Source organism: Pelodiscus sinensis, unplaced genomic scaffold (genome assembly GCF_049634645.1).
Source record: "Pelodiscus sinensis isolate JC-2024 unplaced genomic scaffold, ASM4963464v1 ctg173, whole genome shotgun sequence".
Classification (NCBI taxonomy): Eukaryota; Metazoa; Chordata; order Testudines; family Trionychidae; genus Pelodiscus; species Pelodiscus sinensis.
This window is the reverse complement of record NW_027465921.1, coordinates 69,534-90,936: the sequence shown is the minus strand read 5'-3', so window position 1 is coordinate 90,936 and position 21,403 is coordinate 69,534. Positions and strand designations below refer to the sequence as shown.

The 21,403-nt window shown below is 44.5% G+C and overlaps 1 long non-coding RNA gene across 1 annotated transcript in view; it reads left to right on the top strand.

The window, feature by feature from the left end:
• The first annotated feature begins 476 nt into the window (after nucleotides 1-476).
• LOC142825009 (uncharacterized) overlaps nucleotides 477-21,403 on the top strand; it is a 32,371-nt gene continuing 11,444 nt past the window's right edge. Inside the window, exon 1 of the long non-coding RNA XR_012899552.1 lies at nucleotides 477-701. This is a non-coding gene — a long non-coding RNA (uncharacterized LOC142825009). The remainder of the gene's footprint in view (nucleotides 702-21,403) is intronic.

Genomic DNA, 21,403 nt, shown 5'->3' with positions numbered 1-21,403 from the left:
GAGATCAGATTTCGGCTGTGAAGTTTTATTTTGACTTTTTTAAAACTGAAGATCTATGTATTGTTGCTTTAAATGCCACTCAACTAAAGTAATCCATTCATACTGAGCAAGTAACTGAAAATACATGGGTTTTCAATATCTTTTTTTAAAGTCTCTCTAGAACATTATGTGTATATTTAGTTATTTTTAAAACAGCTCTTAAGCCCCTGTGGAAAACTTTAACTGTGAGAGAAATATATTAAAATAAAAGATGTGGTATCCTATGGGCCCAATCCTTTGGGTACAATTCTTGTATGTAAGTAGCCCCATTACATGAACTGAAGCATCAGATCTTGCTTCAAGAAATTGAGAACTGAGGATTGTTCATCAGTATGAATACGATTTTCTTAGATTTGGCTGGGATTTAGGAATTTAGTTTGCTTCAGTGACTTTTTGAGACTTAGCAAGAATTTGATTTGACTCTCTTTGTGTGTGTCTTTGAGGTTATTTTTCTAGAAAGGAAATCTAGTAAGCAAAGTATAATTGTACCATATGAAACTTTGCATATACTGTGTTATAGTTACTGGAATATCTCTAAGACTTGTTTCCTTTTTTCTTTATTGCAGACCTATCCATGGCAGTGCAGAAATTTTCTCAGTCACTACAGGATTTCCAGTTTGAGTGTATTGGAGATGCTGAAACAGATGATGAAATTAATATTGGTAAGCATGTTCCAGCACACTAATATTCTCATTTTACAACATTTAAAAGATGTGATTATAAAATGAAGGTGTAAACAACCAATTCTGTCAGTTTATGCAGTTACGGTATGTCTGTACTACAGATTCTGCAGCAGCACAGGGGTTTTTCCGTTGCTGTAGTTCATCTATCTCTCTGGGCAGCAGTAACTAACCCTATACTGAGTCTGCACCAGGGGTTAGGTCAGTTTAAGCATGGTATTGCTCAGGGGTTTGAAGTTTTTGCATCCTTGAGTGACATAGCTACATTGATCTACGTTTTATATAGATACCAGGGCTTAATTGTGAATCGAGGAGGAAAAACCTTCGGAAGTTGTTGGAACACTTTATTTCTCTCTCTATATTAAAAAAACCTTTTCCTGCATGACCTTTTCCTGCCTCCCACAGCCTCTTCCCTTCCCCCTCAGCCGCCCCACCTCCTCCCTTCCTCCTTGCTGCTAACCCAGCAGGGGTCAGCATCCTATGACTCTGGAGTAGCAGCACTGAAGGTAAGATGCTACTGCTGCTGGGTTTGTTGGGCAGGGGATGAATGGGGGATCAGGACTGCATGGCAGGCTTGGGGGGGCAGTGAAGCCTGTGAGAGGGGCAGCAAGGCCCGTGGGGGGGGGGGGAGAGCCAGGGCTGGTGTGTGGGGGGGGAATGTGGTAGAGAGTTGGGGGAGAGGGGAGGGCTGGGGCCAGGGCGGCCTCAGAACTGGGCCCTCCCCGCTGTCTTGGGGGGGGCAGGAGAGGTGGGCTCAGGTCTGGGCCCTCCCCAGCTGAGATGGGGGTTGGCGAGTGCAGCTAGCTGGGGGTGCTGCCCCCTCATATCTTCATATATCAAAATGTGATGTATGCATGCAAAATGTAGCTCAGCCCCTTTAGAATGCTATAAAGTCAAGTAAGATTTGTTTCAAATCCTGCTAATTCTTCTAAATGTAAACCAGTTTTCTGTGGGCCATTGAAAGGCATCCCTTATTCCCTAGGAACAGGCTTCCTGTCCATTTTCAGTTTTCTTGCTGCTATTGGTTTGGCACTAGACTTGTTCAAATAAAGGACAAATTTTTATTTTTATTTTTTTATGGGAAAACTATGCAGTGAGTGTTTTCCTTACACACAAAGACCGAAAAATAAAAATGCTGAACTGATTTTTCTCAAGCTAAAACAAAATAAATAAATAGCTTCAGGCAAACATAAGGATTGAAAAAATTCAGCCCCAAGGAAGTGATTAAAACAATTTTACGAGCTGCTTTCTAATAGGTGAAGCAAAATGCAGGACTATGTAGCACTTTAAAGACTAACAACATGGTTTATTAGATGATAAGCTTTCGTTGGCCAGACCCACTTCCTCAGATCAAATAGTGGAAGAAAATAGTCACAACCATATATACCAAAAGATACAATTTAAAAAAATGAACACACATGAAAAGGACAAATCACATTTCAGAACAGAAGGGGGATGCGGGGGGGGGGGGGGGAGGAGAGGTGGGAGGAAGGACGGTAAGGGTCTGTGAGTTAATGATATTAGAGGTGGGGAAAGTTAGATGTATGTGAGCTAATGGTATTAGAGGTGATAATTAGGGAAGCTATCTTGGTAATGGGTACGGTAGTTGGGGTCTTTGTTCAATCCTCCCGGAGAGTGTCGAATTTTAACATGAATGACAGTTCAGAGGATTCCCTTTCAAGTGCAGATGTAAAAGGTCTTTGTAGCAGAATGCAGGTGGTTAAGTTGTTGAGACAGTGTCCTTTCTGGTTGAAATGGCAAGAAATAGTTTTTTCTTTGTGATCTTGTCTATCTGTTTTGTGGGCATTAATCCTTTGGCGAAGTGTTTGAGACGTTTGTCCAATGTACATAGCAGACGGACACTTTCGGCACATGATAGCATAAATTATATTTCTGGATGCGCAGGAATATGTGTTCTTGATCATATAACTCACTTGGTTAGGTCCAATAATGATATCAGCAGAATGAATATGTGGACAAAGCTGGCAACGGGGTTTGTTACAGGGAAGGTACCAGGGTTGGTATTAGTGTGGTATGTTGGTGTATAGAGCTTCTAAATCCTTGGAGGCAAGGATGGTGTTGTTGGGGAGGTTATCGATGTTTTGTAGTTTCCTTAGGAAGTCAGTAGTGTCTCGGAGATAGCTGGGGGTATTGGTTGCGAAGGGTTTAAGAAGAGAGTCTACATAGCTGGATAGACCAGTAGTGAGCGTGCCAATACCAGAGATGATGGGACGTCCGGGGTGTCCAGGTTTATGTATCTTGGGAAGCAGATAGAACAATCCTGATCAGGGGTCAGAAGGTATTTCTGTGTGGATTAGGTGCCGAGTAGCTGTGGGGAGGCTTTTAAGGAGACAGTGTAGTTTCTTTTGGTATTCTGAGGTGGGATCAGAGGAGAGAAGTTTGTAAACTGTGGTGTTCGAGAGTTGTCTGGTTGCCTCCTGGTTATAGTCGGCCTTATTCATAATGACCACAGCACCCCCTTTGTCAGCTGGTTTGATTATAATGTCCAGTTTTTGAGTCTCTGGATGGCATGGAGTTCAGCTCGGCTAAGATTGTGTGTCGCTTGTTGTCGTTTGCGAATAATGTCAGTCTGTGTGTTGTTGTGGAAGCTTTGTATATAGAAATCCAGATTGTAATTCCGACCGTCAGAGGGAGTCCATATAGAATTATTTTCCCTTTGGTGTTGATAGGGGGAATCTGGTAGGTCAGATTGATGTTCATTGGTGGTTTGGAAATATTCTCGGAGGTGGAGGCGGCGAAAAAAGCAACCCTTCACAACCAACACTCCCAGCTATCTCCGAGACACTACTGACTTCCTAAGGAAACTACAAAACATCTATAACCTCCCCAACAACACCATCCTTGCCACCATGGATGCAGAAGCTCTATACACCAATATCCCACATGAAGACGGATTACAAGCAATTAGAAACACTATCCCAGAGGACACCACTGCCAACCTGATAGCAGACCCATGTAACTTTGTTCTCACCCACAATTATTTCCAGTTTGAGAACAACTTATACCTCCAGATCAGCGGCACAGCCATGGGTACATGCATGGCCCCACAGTATGCTAACATCTTTATGGCTGAGCTAGAACAACGTTTCCTCAACTCCCGTCCCCTTTCACCCCTTCTCTAGTTATGCTACATCGATGACATCTTTATGATCTGGACGCATGGCCAAGAAACACTGGAGATATTCCACAGAGATTTCAACAACCTCCACCCCACCTTCAACCTCAGCCTGGACCATTCTACATGAGAGGTCCACTTCCTGGATACCACAGTACAAATCAACAATGGAAACTTGTTCTGTAGACACCACTCTCTACAGAAAACCCACTGACTCACACAGTTACCTGCATGCTTCCAGCTCCCATCCAGAACACACCATACGATCCATCGTCTATAGCCAAGCCCTTTGATACAACCGCATCTGCTCTAATCTCACTGACAGAGACCAGAAGCTTCAGGATCTCTACCAAGCATTTATAAATCTCTAATATCTACAACTCACAGACCCTTAACTTTCTCCCACCCCTCCCCCCCCGGATCCCCCTTCTGTTCTGAAATGTGATTTGTCCTTTTCATATGTGTTCATTTTTTTAAATTGTATCCTTTGGTATATATGGTTGTGACTATTTTCTTCCACTATTTGATCTGAGGAAGTGGGTCTGGCCGACGAAAGCTCATCATCTAATAAACCATCTTGTTAGTCTTTAAAGTGCTACATAGTCCTGCATTTTGCTTCAGCTACACCAGACTAACACGGCTACATTTCTATTACTTTCTAATAGGGTTTAGGATGGGCACACTTTAAAGTTTAAATAACCATCAGTCATTTTGTACATGTGGAGTGTAGGCAGTCTCCCCTCAAAATCAGAAACCATGGCTTAGTTTTTTCTTCCTCAGTGCAATTCCTTCTTCACAACAAAATAAACTACACGAGTACTAAAATGTGCTTCATGCAAGTGGTAGCCCTGCTTAGGAATGAAAGCTCATATTCTAATGAAGTTGTCTAAAAAGAACCCTGTTGAAATAATGGTGATTCAGGTAGCTGCACAATAGCATAAATAATAATTTGCTCACTTGGGTGCAGGTTTTGTTAATAAAAATTGACCTGCTTTGTGTGTCAGTAAAAGTACATATAGAGAAGAACCCCCTGGCCTCTGCTTGGACTTTCAAAATGCCTTTGACAGAGTCCCTCGCAATAGGCTATTAAGTACTCATAGTGCTGACAAAAAGCTGTCATACACTGGAAATTGGCTAAGAGACAGAAAACAAAAAATGGGGACAGTGATCAATTTATAGCATGGGAAAAGGTCAGGAGTAGGTGCCCTGATGTTCTGTTCTAAGACATAGTTATGATTTGGTGATGGACTGCAAAATTGGGTAGAAAACTTGCAGATGACATGAAATAATAAGGAAATACTTCTTTTTGCATAGCACCTAATTAATTAGAGGAGCTCGTTGCTGCACGATATTTGTTGAGGATAGAGGCTTAATAGAATTTGGAAAAGTATTAGACATTTATACAGCCAGTTATATTATAACATTCAGTGTAAAGTATATATAAAACAAAATCCTGATTCAGACATAAGACATCCACTAGGGCTTAGAGAGAAACTTTCCTTATGGGAAGTTATTTATAATGGTCCTTGAAGTTTCTTTCATATTCTTCTCAGGATCTACTACCAGCAACTCTGAGAGGAAGAAAATTAATCTTAGATTTACATCTGGTCTGGCAATCTGTACTTTCCTCTATCGTTCAGTAAGAAAGTGTACTGTTTGTTTGTCAGAATGAGTGTAACTTCACATGGACTTACTTTCCTGCACAGATCATGCCCAGCTGCTCGTTGATTTCAGTAAGCTCTGATAATTTCTTTAGTAAAAGTTTTATTCTGCTCCCATTCAAGTCAATGAAAAAATACCAGTTCACATCAATTGTGTATAGTCACAGCCCAGATATACCATTTTTCCATGTCTTTAGGTACCCCTTATTTTCAGAATCTCAGATTGGATCAACTCTTCATAGTGATCTAGTAGGCTTCAGAAAGGACCCTGAGTGAATGTGTGAAATATTGCAGTGCCTGATCTTAGAGGTGGTGTTGAGAACAGTGACAGCCCCGGGTTTTGCAATCAGGGTACTAGCCACTTGCAGCATCACCCTCTGCCCAATGTGGTACAGAGGTGGGGACTAGAGAGTGAGTCTGCTCCACATTCACCTACTAGCAACAGCTCCTGTCCTGTGGAACCGGGCCTGCCTTCCAACTCTGAGCATGAGGTTGCAGTGCTGTTCTGGTTTGGCCTGGCTGTGGATTGTCATGACTGGTGGGCAGGTAGGCCACATTTAAGTGAGAGGCATTGAGACATAGCGTACAGAGTCACAGCACCAGATGACCCTATGTGCTGTGTTGCAGCAGCCGGAGCAGGGAGCCACTATTGCCAACTCCCATGAGTTAGAGCCCTACCATAATCATGGCCATGAAAAATGGGTCACGGACTATGAAATCTGGTCTTTTGTGTGTTCTTACCCTATATTATGCAGAATTCACAGGAGAGACCAGAAGGGGACTCCTGACCCAAAATGGAGTTGCAGGAAGGGGTCACAAAGTTATTGTAAGGGGTTACAGCTTTGCCACCTTTACTTTCAGGCTATCTCCAGAGCTGGGCAGCCAGAGAGCACCAGCTGTTGCCCATGTACCTAGCTGTGAAGGTAGCACCTCTCCAGCAGGAGTGCAGAAGCAAGGGTGACCATGCCCTTCCCTGCCCTGTTACGCCATCCTTATTTCTTCACTGGTGCTGTTGGCTCCTCTGCCTTCAGTACTGGGCTGGCATCCAGCAACTACTACTCTTCAACTGTGCAGATCTGAAGGCAGTACTGCTGCTAGCAGCAGTGTAGAAGTAAGGGCAGCAGTATTGCAATACTCTTTACAATAATCTTGTGGACCTTCCCACAGCTTCTTTTTTGGGCCAGGACCCCTACAATTACAACATGGTGAAATTTCAGGCTTAAATAATTGAAATCATAACATTTTTACACTTTTTAAATTTCAGTGACTGTGAAATTGATCATACTGGACTATGAATTTGGTATGGTCCTACCCATGAGAAAAGGTGTCACATGCACACTTAAAAGTTCCCATGGGAGGTGTCATCCCTCCCCCCAGCACACTCGCATCCTTTTATTAGCTCCTCCACTGCTTCGCTGTTGTTATTAAGCCGAACATTTGGATTCTGTACATCTTCTGGTGGCAGATGGCTATCCAAATATTAAAATATTTTGAATCCTGAGAGGGCTGAAAGTTAGGAATGCAATTCAGACCACTTCCAGCTAGTGTCTTTATTTAATGGCTTGCTATTTATCACTAAGATAGATGTGGCACCTCTGGTTTTGAAATCTTTCTTAACTGGTCTAATCTGCAAAATTTACTGGATGGCTGAAGCCTGAGAATGAGCTACATAAAAAGGGGGTTTTGAGGTTAACACTTGCATAAGTAGCTAATTTCTTTTTACGTGGTGGATAAATGACCATCCCTTACAGATTTTCAGTATCCCAATGGAATGCGCTTACAGAAATTACAGGATAGAACAACATAAAGTTGAATTAGAGCCATACTTATGACTAAATATATGAGAATGACAGGGCTCGACAAATAATACAATCTACTCGCCCGTGGCGAGTAGATTGTAACCTGGAAGAGCCGGGTTTGGGCGATCTACGCATGCGCAGAACGATCTGCACGTGCGCAGATCGCTGGACAGTGCGGCTGGCGAGCCCTGAGAATGAGACATAGGCAAATGAATCTTTGAAATAAATGTTCAAGTTTGAATTTTATGTGCCTTTATACATTTTGATATATTCACAAAGAAGAAAACGGTGTCCCTGATAACCAACAAGCATTTTTCTCTTTTTCTTTTCACTCTTGCCATGATTTATGGTTATTCTCATTGATAATTGTGGCCTAGAGGGCGGGTATAAGAGACTGGGGAAGACAAAGCCTTCCTAAACTGCCTGGCTGGCCCCAACCACACTCCACCCTCAAGCCTCCCATTCAGCCCAGCTCGCTAGGGCTGCCTGGGCTTTAGCACTGCACTCCCATCCCACTCTCCCCACGCTCCTGTCCTGCTCCAGAGCTGGGGAGGCTGAGACAGGGGAGGACTGCCTGCCTGCCTGCTCGCTCAACTGCCCCATGCTCCAGGAGGGCTGGGGCCATGCGCCTCTTGCCCCCTCCCCATGCTAGGGGAAGGGGAAGGAAGGCTGGGACCGCAGGCTACCCATGCTCTGGAGAGGCGGGGCTATAGTCCATTCAGGCTCTGGGGAAGCTGGGTACGGTTGCAAAGTGCCCATACTTGGGGGAGAGGAGTGGGCCAGGTGCTGCCCGTGCTCGGGGGGACTGCCCTACAGTGCGTGCGCTTAGTTCCCACGGGAGTCATGAGTGGCAAGGGCAGGGTGTAAGCTAGAGGTTCACTCACTGTCTGTCATTTTTTTGGTCTTTTGTCTGTTTGTCTTACTTTGTCTGTCCTCTTCCTCCTGCCCCCCCTCCCCCCACTCACACTATCTTTGAGTTATATTCCTAGAGTTGATAAGTTTAGCTCATGGGTTTGTATGATATGTAGTCTGTGTATTTAAAGTTTACAGTACCCCTAAAAGTTATATAACCTCAAAGTCAGTAAGTATTTAACTTAACTTAAACCAAACTCCAAATCAATAAATTTGAATTACTTTAGCCTCAAGTGATAAAAAGAAGGTCTTGACTGGTTGTAGTCTGGATCCTAAATGTGTTGAGGAAAGGACATTTTCTTTGGATGTCAAACAGGCATTTAAAACTGGTTAGGAAGAACCAGAGAGTTCAAGACGTTTGACAGCTGATTTATTTTGCTTTGCGCTTCAAAGATGGGATTTTTACCTTTCAAGGCAGCCATTTCCTAGTGGATTGTCATGTGCATCAAAGGAGCTTACAGGAGCAAAAGGTAAACTGGCAAGAATTGAATCTCAGTCTAATAGAGCTTCGGGTGATATTGTGCACTTTTATAGAATAAGCCTCAGTTTCTGATCTCCCTAAAGCAGTGACCTAGAATTTGGTCCATATCTTTACATGCCACTACAAGCTTAATGTTTGCTGATCATCAAAGACAGCTTTGTATAGATGAATCCTCCTGTCTTTGCCTCCTCCCTCCCCTGTCTCTTTGGTAAGAATTGCTGCTTTATTGTGTCTACAGTTGCCAAGCTGTTATGACTTGAGATTTCAATTTTGTTTGTTTATTGCTATTGGGAGGGTTAACTCTAAAGTCTTTGAACACTTATCAGAATATCAATTGTCCGATAATTATATCGGTAGTGACTCCATTGTTAAGGAAATGAAAAAATGTCTGTTGTAAGACCATTCTTGGAAACCTTCTAAACAAAGCTTTTTACTGTCAAAATGTCATTGTGTATGTTGTAGAAAAGAAGACAGCATGGGTAAGATTTGAGTTGAACAAGCCATTTTAAATAAAAACGTAATTGGAAGAACTACCAATTTTTCGGTCTTCAAATACGCGTTCGGTCATCAAATGTCAAAAGTATCCGTTTCATTATATATGTACTTTTCTTAGAGGAGATCTTGTAAGTAGAATTGCTTTTTGCAAAACACAAGAAAATTCCTATGAAGGAATGCATTGTGCACCCCACACTAAATCTGATAGGGTTAACAAGGTCCTGAGTGACTGGGGGCAAGAACCGCTGGTCCTGTGTGAGCTGGCGGTCTGGATTGGAGGGCAGTGCACTGGCCAGGCCAGCCCCCAGAAGGGGAGCCCTGGGAGAGCCCCAATGCCTGACCTCCTCCGTCCAGCAAATTCCCTTGTTCGGGATCTCTCAGGTTCTGAGGGTGCCGGATCAGGGAGGTCCAGTCTGAAACTTACAGTAGAATAGCAGGTCATTATTGTCTTCATATAGGCTTCAGTACTATCTTGACTTTGATTATACTATCGTATGGAGAGTACTTGTTTTTTGACTAAGAAATGTGTGGATGGCTAGATAAGGCTTTTGATTATTCTATCTCTTACAAATGGTAAAGTTGTTGACCATTTGAAATGAAAGCATCCCACAATCTATCCTTGATAGGATATATTGGCTATGGTGCAGGTTTGATACCAAGGATGCTTCTTTTGGAGAGCTGGAGCTATATACTCTCAAGCAGAACTGTACTTCAGTGATACTAAGAGGAGAGGGGATGGCTATAGATAGTATATAGAGCCATATAAATAGCTCCCGGCCAATGGGAGCTGCTATTTTTGGGCTGGAAACAGGGCAAAGCATGTGAAGTCTGTCTCTGCCCCCACCTGGCACAGACACATGTGGAGGGAGCAATCAGCTGCTTTGAGTGGCCTGGGGCTGAGGCTGGCAGGGAGGCTGCCTGAGGCTTTTGCTGGGCTGTGGCCGGAGCCGCTTAGGTAAACACCTCCCAGCCAGAGCTTGCCTCTGGCACCTCACCCTCTCCTACACCTCAACTCACTGCCCCAGGTCATCACCCAAACCCTCTGCATCCCCCTCTGCCAAATTACAGCTTTCTCCCTGACCTTACTTCCACTCCTATGCGTCTGCCCCAAGTCAGAATCCTCTTCAGCACCCATGCCCGCTTCCAGATCCTGTTGTGATGCCCCATGTCATTACCACTTCCTCACCTAAACTCACTCTGACCCCACACCCTTTCCTGTACGCTAATCCCCTACCTCAAGCTCCTTTCTGCACTGAACCTCTGTCCCAGACCCTACACTCACTCCATAGAAAAGTGCTTTCCTTGACCACTTACCATAATCTTGGAGTGGCCTCCCATAAAAAATTATTGCCCAGTCCTGTTTTAGCTCATAAGCTAGAAATAGGATAACATTCCCTTGTACTATGTTTGAGCCAAACAATTTTTCTCATTAGCTGCTCATTTTACTTTGGTTAATGGATTATTAAGAGTACTTACTGTACATCTTACTGTATTTCTTACATGTTAAAGACACTAGGTTTAGCTACAAATATCTGACTGTAGTGCTGTAATCAATTGACTTTTTCACTAAAATTATATGTCTATTTATGGCTTTCTACCAGGCTTCCATTTTCATTTCTGCCTATTATTGTGGAGAGTATTAAACACAATTTAATGCTTTTCACAGCCACTTTTACGTTACCAGGTGCCAGTTCAGGATCACTTAGGCATGTTATCTGCAGGTTGTAAAATGTGTTCTTATCTCTCTCAAATAAATAGAATAATTTGTTCTTCAAATGAAAGATAATCTGATTTTTAAAGTGCTAAATAGCAAAGGATTCCTACAGTAGAAATTTGAAGTATTTTTATTTAAAGCTGAAATCCAATAGTATTTGTGTGATAAAGCTCCCCAATTCTATTCTTTTTATTTGGAAAATAAATTATTTTAAAAACATTGATCATTGCTATCTTGTTCTGAAATGCAGTGACAGCACCTGCAGCATTACAAGAGCCATAATATTACGAATTAATATTACAGTATGGATATTGATCACAGTGACATGCAAATTACAATATAAGTTTGTACAGTTTGAAAAGCTAAGTCTTACAAAAAATTACATTTGCATGCAGGAGCAAATAGTACAGTGGATGATCCTGGTGTGTTAATGTAACCTAGAAAGGCATTAGATTGGTGGCTTAGTATAAGTCATTCTTCCCTTAATGGCTGCTGTAATATACCAGGTTGGTCTGGAGCACCACTATGAGGGTATTATCAAGTCAAAATGCTTAAAACCAGGGCTACTTAAGAGCCCAAGGCTGGGGTCCTCCCTATAAGTCACACAGAGCACTCCAGCTGCCACTCCGGCCAGCAAGAAGTCTCACGAGCAAATCCCCTTCGACACTTCAGCGTTCCCTGTGCCACAGTCAGCACCAGACCTGTAATGAACAGGAGGAGTGCTGACCAGCACTTGGTGGCTAAGGGATTAAAGTCAGGTAGCTATCAAAGATGTTGGCCAGGGGTCCGGGAGAACCATTCAAGATAGAGGGATGAAATTTGAATTGTATAAGATTCCTTGCCTGCTTTCTTTGTGGGGGGCGGGGAGGAAAGTCGCATTCTGACACTCCTAGTGCAGAAGATGGGCACCTACAAAGCTAAAAAAAAAAAAAACCCACAAGCCTCTACAGACACTGGTTACAACCCCCCCCCCCATCATAATACACCGATTTTGGGGATTCCTGCCACCATCAAGTGATTTTTATCCCTAAAAACCATGGGTGAACACTTGAACTCCCGCCACAGGGGTTCCCCAAGCTCTTTTGCCCTAAAAGAAAAGAAAAACAAGTTGCAGTCTGTAGTAGCTGTCCTCTGTCTGAAGCAGACAGATAGACTTCCTGTATCTTCCAGGACACAATAATCAAATTATCCCCTTTAAAAAAGTGATTTTTATTACTAAACAAAATATAAATTTGATAAAGCATAAATTTGATAAAGCTAGATGTTACAGAGTAACTAAGGAAAACAAATTAAAACACAGAAAAAAAATCTCTGGGCACAATGCTTGATGATAAACGAGGAGGGGAGGCATAGATTCATACAGAACAGTTCAAACCAAACCACAAAATAAAGAAAAAAAAAATACCCTGAACGCAACTAGAGTCACTTTTCCCCTTTACTTACTTTCAATCTTCCCTTTATTCAGTCCACTTTCATGCCCCAGATTCCTTGGAGGTATTGTAATTCTTCATGGGTTTAAGTCATTCTCTGTCCCTCAACTCCTGGTTTAATTTTTCCCCCCACAAAGAAAGCAGGCAAGGAATTCTATACAATTCAGATTTCATCCCTCTATCTCAATTGGTTCTCCTGGCCCCCTGGCCAACACCTTTGCTAGCTACTTGAGTTGAACCCTTTGGTCACAGGGTGCTGGTCAACACTTCTCCTGTTATTACAACACCTTATTATACAGATGAGAAGTTATAAAACCAGTCTCGTCAACTCAGAACAGGTTCTCCTAGTCCCAAAGGACCAGACACAGTCCCAGGTCAATTTATACCTTGGATCTTACCAAAAAGAGAATGCTCTAAAATCTAAAAAGTTTATTAGTAAAAAAGAAAAAAAAGGTTGTGAGTGAAATTGTTAAAGAGAATGCATTACATACACCAATCACCAAGTTCTTGATGTAGGTTCTTAGCAGTGATGTAACAAACTGCCAGCTTAAAAGTCTCTGAAGTACATTCTATGTCAGGATGGGTCAACAAATCCTTCTGGGCCTTCTGTCCTTACCAGTGTTGCTTCTGGAGCAGAGGGCAGAAGTGAAGGCAAGATGGAGGCACCCACATGGTACTTTTATAATCTTACCTTTGCGGAGGGAAAACCCATTCATCTTCTGGGTGCTAGTGCCTCCCAAAATAGGCTGATCACATGACCCACAAGCAGTTTCTGTCCTTTTTAGGCAAGGAGCCATGTAGTACCCAGGTGTATCCTTCGCAGGCAAGGGGCCATTGTGTGTTCCACCCGTGTCAACTGGCAACCCTTAAGAGTCATTGTCCGTGAGTACTGAGGAACCACCCAGTCAGTATAAAACATTTAAAATATAAATACGAAGTGTACATTCATAACTTTACACACACAGATTGTATAAGTATATGAGTAGCCTAGACAAAGTCAGCATAGCATAATCTTTCATCGGCTCTTCACATGGCCCGCTTTGCACTGAATATGGGGCAAACTCTCACTAGTGGGTGCAATAGTGATCTGCCTAACCACATCAAAATCCAATAATGCGACACCTGCATTTTTTCATCTTCCAAATTTCGATAAACACAGGACAGTAAAGAACCAAGAATCTTGGATATTGAAGATGCATCATCTTACACACATTGTAATAGCCATTTACCTTTGATCTAAAGATACTGCTCTAAGGACCTAAAGTGAAAATGAACGACATTGAGATCGGTTGTACCTTAGGCATGCCTCATGATTCTGCTAATGTCAAAATGACTGTGTGCACAGAGTGTTGCATACTAAGGGTCTGTCTACGCTGCAGCCTGGCTGTATAATTCCCATCTTTGGTAGACTCACAAGCACTAGCTCTACTGAGCTAGCAAGTTGAAATCATTGTGGTAGGGGCTACGGCACTTTGGGCAATGGATGGGGCTGGCTGCCCAAGTTCTAACCTGTCTGAGATTCTAGGTTTGGACTTGGGTGATTAGTCTGAGCTGCTGCTCTTGCCATGTGGCTACACAGCTACCGTATTTTCCGGCGTATAAGGCGACTGGGCATATAAGATGACCCCCTAATTTTCCAGTTAAAACATAGGTTTTGGCCTATACTTGCCGTATAAGACTACCCCCCCTTCCGAGGCAACACCATTTAATAACATCAGATTTGATTTAAATAATTTTAATTAAAATGGTTTTGACTTACCGGTACTTAAAATCCTTCAAAATCCTCATCATGTTCATCCTCTGACATCATAAGTTCATCAATGACATCTTGTGGTACATTTGTAAGACAGTCATCATATGGATCTAATTCCGAATCAGATGGTGTGGCTTCAGCTTCGGCTTCCCCTTCATCTTGCCACAAGAAGTCGTCCTCCATACCATCCAAAGAATTTGATATGCCACACTTCTTGAAAGACTTGATTACTGTTTCTGCATCAATATCATTCCAGGCTTTTATGACAAAGTTACACAAAACATCCAATTGTGGTGCACGCATGTTTCCTCCTTTTGTGAATGACTTTTCGCCGCTAACCATCCACTCATTCCACTGTTCTCGAATGCGATCTTTAAATGACTTGTTTAGGCACACATCCAGTGGCTGTACCAATGATGACAATCCTGCAGGAATAAGTGCCGCATCTGTGTTTATTCTTGCCAGCCTTTTCTTTGTGCTGGTAGTTAAATGAGCCCTGAACATATCCCACACCAGTAGGCTACGTTCTTGACGAAGTCCACCTGGTCGCCTACTCCATACATTATCAAGCCATAGCTTTACCCCTTCTTCATCCATCCAGCCTTTTTCATTCACATATACAAAAACTCCAACAGGGAACTTGATTTTTGGCATTGTTTTTCTTTTAAAAATAATCATTGGTCTTAGTTTGGCGCCATCAGCTGTACATGCTAGTACCACTGTAAAACTGGACTTCTCATGTCCTGTTGTTTTAACACTGTTTTTGCACCTTTTGGATTAACAGTTTTATTTCCAACCATATCGAAATTCATAGGAGTTTCATCCATATTTCCGATCTGACTTAACACATAGCCATGTTTCTTGCGCTGTTGTAATACATATCGATGGAAAAGACTTACTTTGCCATCGAGATCTGCAGGTAATTTTTGTGCAGTTTTGGTCTTTTGCCTCAGTACCAGATTATGCCTTTCCAAGAACCTAGTACACCAGGATACAGTGGCCTTAAATCCTTTGCTGTGATCTGGGTTAGATTTGGCCCACTGAAGTGCAAACATACGTATTTTGTTTCATGTCACTACATAACCATTTTGACGATGCTCATGCACCATGTCTGCTACGTGCTTTTCAAGTTCTGACCAATGTGGGGTGCCTCTTCTTAATGCACACTTACTACTTGGCATACTCTTTAAAGCATCTTCATTTGTTTTCCAGTCTCGGACCATCTTTTCTGTTACTCCATATTGACTTGCAGCAGCACAGTTATTATGTTCCTTGGCAAAGTTTACAACTTTCAGCTTGAAACTGGCTTCAGATTTCCTTCTTCTTGCTGGAGCCACGATGGGGTCTTTTCTACCAGCCATTTGTTGTACACCCACTTACAGAACGTCCCTAATCTTTTAGGCCGCTGGATGTGCGGTAATACAGTACTGTAGCTTCGGCTACTTACAGAATGTCCCTGTGCTGAGAGTGTATATACCGCGCTGAGCCAATCCCGGCAAGCGGTGTATTCTATTAATGCATACAAAGCCTGCTCGGATTGGCTGAGTCAGTGGTGGGCTATTACAACCTTTGCCAGTCCGAGCAGGTTTTGTATGCATTAATTGAATACACCGCTTGCCGGGATTGGCTCAGCGCGGTACATACAGTATCAGCACAGTGACGTTCTGTATGTAGCCGAAGTTACAGTATGTTTATACCCGGCATATAAGACGATCCCCGATTTTTGGGGGATATTTTTTAGTATAAAAAGTCATTTTATACGCCGGAAAATACGGTATATTTATATGTTGGCTTGAGCGGTGCTAGTGCATGTGAGAGCTCTGGTTCTACCCCCAAATCATGCCATCTTGCAATGATGCATGTAGCTCCAGCCCTCTGGCCAATTTGATACCTCTGGCTGCATGTCCCACTTGCCTGCTTCCTGGGTAGAATAATCAGAGTTGCTGCAGGCAGAGCTTCCCCCTTTCTCCATAGTAATCCAAATCGGTTCTCATAGGTAGGGAGAGGGCTAGCAGATGGAGATAAAAAGCCAGCTAGTTGAGGGAGGCTGCACCCCGCCTCTTCCCTTCTGTGAGTATTAGGAACCAGCTGGTTCCTCTGCTCCTCCCTTTGCGGTACTCAAACTGAGAAGGTTAGGGGGGGCTGAAGAGCCTTTTGTTCTACTTTTGCTCCTAAGTCACCTAAGTGCTTTTGAAAATTCCACTCCCAATCTGTCCTAAAGAGTTCATGGGATGATCGTATTTCCACTGAAATCAGAGTGAAAATCCCCATGGATGTCAAAAGTGAGTCGTCTCCAGGCCCCACGGGGAGCGTGGCTCCAGTGAGCCAACCTTCCCCATCCTCGTTCCTGGGTTCCTCGCAAGATCCACCCCACATGTACGCCCCTGTAGGAGAGGTCCAGAAGGGGTCATTGTCCTCTTCTCTGGACGAGGCCTTAGGCAATTCCGCACCACCCATGCCCTCAATGGACAGTAGGGATCTCCAGAACCTTCTCCGCCGCCTGGCCCAAAGTCTCGGGGCCCAGGTGGAGAAGGTGTCCGAAGACTTGGACCCTACGGTAGACATCCTACACTCCGATGCCCCCTCCAGAGTGACTCTTCAGGTTAATAAAACTGTAGCCAAAATTTCTGAGGCCTTGTGGCAAACCCCTGCATCTATTCTCCCAACTGATAAGTGAGCTAAAAGGAAGTACTTTGTTCTCCAAGAGAGCAACAAGCACCTGTTTTCTCACTCTCCCCTGGGCTCCCTGGTGGTACAAGCCATCAACCAAAGGGAAAGACAAGGCTAGTCTGCTGCCACCCTTAAGAACAGAGAGACCAAAAAGACTGACCTGCTAATACCTCATTGTCAATCAGCAGGTCTTCTTGTCGCGCTACACCTAGAACATCTGGGAATCCATGGACAAGTTCATGGACCTGCTCCCCAGGGACTCCCACTCAGAGTTTAAGTCTCTCCACGAGGAGGGGAGAGCGATCTCCAGAGCAGCACTCCAGGTGGCTCTTGACATGGTGGATGCCGCTGCCCGGGTGATGGCCACAAGTGTGGTCCTATGCCGTAGTTCCTGGCTCCAGGATTCTGGGGTTCCTCCAGAGCTCCAAAACACTGTCCAAGACCTCCCGTTTGAGAGCCCTTCTCTCTGCTCTGAGCAGACCAATCAGAGGCTCCGTGGGCTCAAGGATACCCAGGCTACCCTAAAATCCTTGGGCATGCACACTCTAGCTACCCAGAGGCTCACTTCCATAAATAGGAATGTTCCTAGAGAGCCCCCTCAGGCCCCATGTCCTGACTTCTCCCGTCGTAGTGGCAATAGCAGGAACAACAGATGCCAACCGTGCCCGTGCCCGTCCCCCAACAAACCCTGGAGCCCCCATCAGGGGGTTTTGATGGGACCCCAAGGGCATTTTACCAGTCTCCCCACTAACTTTCTGGGACCATTTATCCCACTTTCTCCAAGCCCTGGTGGTCTGTTATGTCGGACCGATGGGTGCTAGAGATAGTGGAAAGGCGTTACATAATCCCTTTCCACTCGCCTCCTCCTTCCCAACCTCCTACCCCGTTCCTTTTCAGGGACCCCTCTCATGAGTCTCTGCTTCAAGAAGAGGTCCAACATCTTCTTATGAGAGGGGCAGTAGAGCGCGTTCCCCCCAAGTTTCGGAGCAGGGGGTTCTATTCCTGCTACTTTCTGGTCCCAAAGGCTAAAGGGTGCCTCCGTCCCATCCTAGACCTCAGAACCCTCAATTCCTTCATCACCAAAGCAAAATTCAAAATGGTGACACCGGTGTCCATAATTCCCTCGTTAGTCCCCGGAGACTGGTACTCTGCCGTCAACTTAAAAGACGCTTATTTTCACATCTCAATCGCCTCTCACCATTGGAGTTTCCTTGGTTTTACTTGGGCCCAGACCACTATCAATTCACAGGCCTCCCCTTTGGAATCTCGACAGCCCCTTGAGTCTTCACCAAATGCATGGCGGTGGTGGCCGCCACCCTCAGGAAAAGGGGCATTCAGGTGTTCCCCTACCTCGACGACTGGCTCCTGAGGGGGGCCTCCAAGTCGTAGGTGAGAGCTCACATTGCCATAGCCCGCGGGCTCTTCGAAGACTTAGGTCTTCTTCTAAATCTGGACAGATCAACCCTAACTCCCACCCCGATAATAGAGTTTGGGGGTGCCACTCTGGATTCTTCATCAGCGAGAGCCTCTCTACCCAGCTCCTAGTTCCTCACAAAAGAAATGGAGGTCAGGGAGCTCCAGAACTTTCCAGTGACTACCGCCCAGACCTGCATGCATCTCCTGGGCCTCATGGCCACTTGCACTTATGTAGTGCAGCACACCAGACTGCATATGCGCCCTTTACAGATGTGGCTATCGCGAGTCCACAACCCGGTCATCCACTAATGGGACAGGGTGGTGATGGTTCCTGCTCCCGTTCTCCTTGCATTGGACTGCTGGACCCACCAGGTGGTGATCTGTGCAGGGGTTCCGTTCTCCAGACCAGTGTCCTCCATCCGCCTTGTCAGAGACGCATCGGACACCATCTGGGGAGCGCACCTGGGGGACATGCACACAAAAGGTATGTCATCTGTGGATAAGATCTCCCTGCATATGAATATCAGGGAGCTCTGGGCAGTCCGACTAGCCTGTGTAGTTTTCCTTCCCCACCTCAAGGGCAAGCCTGTCCTTTTTCTGTCAGACAACACGACAGCAGTGGCAGGGCGGGGCACGTTCCCCTCGGCAACCCGTTCCTCGGTAGGTCCTTTCTAAGCTCACAGGGCCCCTGTTCGAGCCATTAGCGACATGTTTCCTCCTGTAACTATCATACACGGTGTCCCTCTTGGTAGCGCTTATGTTTGCTAGGCGGGTATCCAAGCTCAGGACACTCACCTCAGATCCCCCCTACATGGTGTATTTCAAAGATAAGGTCAGGCTCTGCCAACACCCAGCTTTTTTGCCCATGATGGTGTCTTCCTTCCACACCTCCCAAGATATCTTCTTGCCAGTGTTTTACCCTAAGCAGCATGCGTCTGGGAAAGAACAGGCTTTATGCACTTTAGACGTGCGTTTTCCTTTTATTTAGAGAGGACAAAACCATTCCGAAAATCGCCACAACTTTTTGTGGCCATTGCGGAATGGGTGAGGGGTAAGCCCGTGTCTTTTCAGCAGATCTCCTCCTGGATTACCGCATTCATCAAGGAGTGTTATGCCCTGGTGGGGGTGCCAGCTCTTTCCCTTAGAGTGCACTCCACGAGGACTGTGGCCTCCTCCATCACTTTTGTGGCACAGGTTCCCATACTGGACATCTGCATAGCTGCCACATGGTCCTCAGTCCATACCTTTGTCAGTCACTATGCGCTAATGCATCAAGCCAGAGTGGACGCCGCTCTGGCAGTTCTCCACTCCTCGGTAGCTTCAGTACCTGGCCCTCCTCCATAGGTTTTGCTTTGGAGTCACCTAGGAATGCACATGAGCAATCACTCGAAGAAGAAAGAATGGTTACTTATCTTGTAACTGTTGTTCTTCTAGATGTGTTGCCCATGTCCATTCCAAATCCCCACCCACTGCCCTCTCTCCGGAGTATTCCGGTAAGAAGGAACTGAGTGGGTGAGGGGGCCAGCAGGGGTATATATGGGCCTGTATACTGGCACCACTCCAGGGGTCTCCCCTGCTGGCCCTAAGGATACTGCTGAGGGAAAAACTTCTGATGGCATGTGCACGCTGCGCGTACACACCCAGTTGGAATGGACATGAGCAACACATCTCGAAGAACAGCAGTTACGAGGTAAGTAACCGTTCTATAGGATGTGATTTCTTATGCACAATACACCTGCCTAGTTATGCTGATAAGTGCAGCTTGTAAGGAAGTGTGTGTGTGTGTGTGTGGGGGGGGGGGAATGAGTTAAATGTAAGGCAGATATCTTAAGGAAAGGGAACTAAAGGGAACTTGCAGGAAGCTGACAAAAGATCATCTGAATCATGACATGGATTTCCTGGTAACTTCTACCAGGATGCTTAAAGTCTACAGAAAATAAACAGCAACAAATGTGTTGCAAGTAATCTGCATGTGTGTGTGTTTCATAATGTTTTTAAAACACAATTTTAATTAAGTTCTTTTCCATCACTGCCATGTTTGATTTTAGACCAGTTAATATGTGATCAAATGATGGTTGTGTTTCTTTAGGATTTTAGGATGATTTTCTTGAAGCAGATAAATCCAGCACTCAGATGCCTTTGGATGCATATCTTGTGTAATGCCCACAACAGAAGAATGGAGTGGAGAGGAGGGCTTTGGCCCACAGCTCTGTTTTTCCATCTGGAGCCTCAAAGGAAGCTGCCACAGTGGTAGTCAGAGAAATGCTGGGACTTCTCTTCTTGAAGCAGGGAGAACGGGGCGACAGAGCAGTAGCCAAGGCCTTTCTAAATGTGGAGCTGGAGGGTTTGCTTCTGCCTCTTCTCAGCTACCTTCACCCTCATGTTTTCAGAGGAGGGGGCTGTTTGTTCTTTTCCCTGTTACCTTAGGGTTCGATTTGGTTATTCTGTTCCTGTCCTCTCCCCCCAAACCTAGGACTTGACGAACTCTGAGATCTCCCATTAACTCACCTTCCCCTGCTGACTCCCACGTCTTTCCCAGCTCAGTTATTGCTCCCACAGACACCATTATGATAGGCGGTGTGCGGACAGTCTCAGTAGAGGTGTCAAACAATCAATATGGATGGCTGCATAGAAAAAAATACCTACAATCTTAGCATCTCTACAGAGCAGGAATGAGGATTGTTGATGATCAGTGTTTTGGGAAGTAGACACTATTGGGGTTGTCAACATAGCATGCTTCATGGGCAGTAACGTATATTTTCAGCGGTGTCTAGAGGTTCTTGATGTCTCAATTTGTGGGTGCCCAACTTGTGTAAATACTAGGTTTACTTGGTCTTGGCTTTGCACACGGAACTGGACTTGATGCTGTTTCAAGGTCCCTTTCAGCTTTACAATTTCTATGATTTTATGCCTGGTTTTAAGAAGGTAGGTGCTTAGCACTTCCTGAAAATGAGGCTCCTTTAAAGTATCTTAGGTTCGAGCACTTGAAATAATGATTAATTAATAACTACAAACACTTTATGGCTATACATTTCCTTAAGAAGAAAAGAGCAAATACATCATGAACTCTATTTCAGTTTTCCAATGCTGAACTTATTCAGACAGATACTGTGCCATATCTTTTATTACATTTTATTAAGGAAAATATATTAATGACACTCAGCTGTATTTTCAAGTCTGTTGCATTTCCTTGTACCACCCTTTATTTCGGCACCCA